Here is a 2,173-nt window from a genome sequence, read left to right on the forward strand (position 1 = left end):
CATTCGCCGACTCATCATTTGTCATTCGTTACAATATTCTGCTCCTCATAGATGGACTGCATAAAATAGCCCTACAATTATTTTTTTTTTGCCGTTTTGTTGTTGTTGCGCGCTAATAAACCATTCTGGCAAACCAGATTTGCGCAACTGTATAATTGTCGTTGTCACTGACATCGATTCAAATTACGCAATGCGGAAGTATCATCAAAAGTACTTGGATTACATTTATAAGTATTTGTACTCTACTCAAGATACTTTACAGTGAAAGTAACTTGAGCAGTATTTTAAATAGTTTATGAAGCAGGTATTTACTAACTTAACTTAAATACTTTTACCGAGTATTTTGTTCAACACTGCATTGAAGTAAGGGTAATCCTGTTGGCGCAACCAACACCATCTAGACAGAAAGCCTCCGCATGGTATCCTTTCCCTCTATGAAACGTCATCAGAGTCGGATGGCGCTAACTCGGCTATTGGGCCCGAGCCCGACCTTCGACGTGCTGATTGGACACGAGCCCCAGCCGAACACTGACACAGCACTCGTGCCCAATCTCACGCCTCGATCGATCTGATTGTGAAGACGGTGCGGAGGCGGTGCGTAGGCCTTCTGTCCAGGTGGTATTGGCGCAACGCGCTGAAACTAATGGTAATGGTGTAGCGGTAGCGCTATGCAAAAGCTTTCTAAAAAAAGTTGTAATACGCCTGGTGTACACTGGAAATGATGGTAACGTTGGGACGGTAACTCTTTACTGGAGAGTTTTAGTAGATCGTGTCTTCGGGCCACGCTATTCGTAGCGGGAGCTCGCGCTGTCACTTCGATGCAGGCTCCAAAGCGCGCGCCCGTAGCGGTAGCGGGCCTTTGAAAACGATCTACTAAAACTCCCTAACGACACATCCAGGCATAATAGCGTGGATAGGTAGGTATGTATAGACTTATCGCTTGCAGGGCAGGGACAACTCACGCGCTTGACGTGCCTATTGTTTTCCCTTTTTTCCAGTACCCATGCTCTATGGCGTCTTCTCAGATCAAATACATACGCCTGTGGCTGACGTGTTCATTCCGTTCGTCTGTTCATTTATGTGACGGATTTGGCACGCGATGTCGGCACTCGATGCGACAGAGGGAACGTGTATTTAGGCGCCCTAGATACTCGGCGACACAATGAAATACAAGAAAAAAAAAACGTTTGACGCAGTGCCTTGACGCCATGTTGGAGGCATTCGGCTTCTTATTGCGGCGGCAGTGCCCTAGAGCCGTCTTTGTATGACCATATTTCTGAATATTTGCTAATATTTTCTACTTGTTTGCTTTAATTTTATGCGTATATTAGTGATGCTTACCTTCAGTGCATATATGCCCAAGTCTTGCCGCTCGAGCGTCGCCTCCTAATTCCTAATAACTGCCAAAAAAAAAAAAAAGCTGCTGGCTGTAGCTTTATTTTGTCGTCGACTTTTACGGCTAGAGCAATTCATTACGGCGCAACTGACTATTTTTAACCTAGATTGAGTGGAAGAACTATATCGCGAACACGGCCCCAAAGCACGCAAAACATACCATAACAGCGACGAATGCCTCCAACATGGATTCCGGCGGGTTCCGGCGAGATTTCCGCACCGGAAATAGCGTTGCATCATAGTCTCATAAAAGAGCCCTGTGGGTCTTCGCGATTTCTTCCATTTCAAGCGGCACGTTGCTTGTGTAACTTGTAAACAAGACGTTAAAATAAACCTAAAATGAACGTGTGAGATACCAGGAGACGGATCTATTAGAAATATGAAGGTATTTCCAAATGATCTGAGATAAAAGGGCTGCCACATTTGATCACTATATTTTTTTTTGTAGAAAACACAACTGATTTTATTGGAAGGGCCTCCTTAATTGAACTGAAGAATACAACACGTTTATGTTTATCATATTTTCATCCTGAGTTCATCAGTGAGTCCGAATCAGCATAGAGTCGAGAGATATGTAACTTGGAGAAGGGCGCTCACGAAGGATCTCTCTGACATCGCTCCCTCCTCAATTCAAAAACAAGTCCTAATGCGGAACAGATTTTATTTACAGAAGTCAATCGCATAACATGCGAATTACTAACGAAGCGATTCCTAAACAATGCTATTACGTTTCTGAAATATTCGTATGGTTGCATTATGTTTAGTTTGCAGGAACATG

This window comes from Ixodes scapularis, unplaced genomic scaffold (assembly GCF_016920785.2).
Source record: "Ixodes scapularis isolate PalLabHiFi unplaced genomic scaffold, ASM1692078v2 PGA_scaffold1__304_contigs__length_218370807, whole genome shotgun sequence".
Classification (NCBI taxonomy): domain Eukaryota; kingdom Metazoa; phylum Arthropoda; class Arachnida; order Ixodida; family Ixodidae; genus Ixodes; species Ixodes scapularis.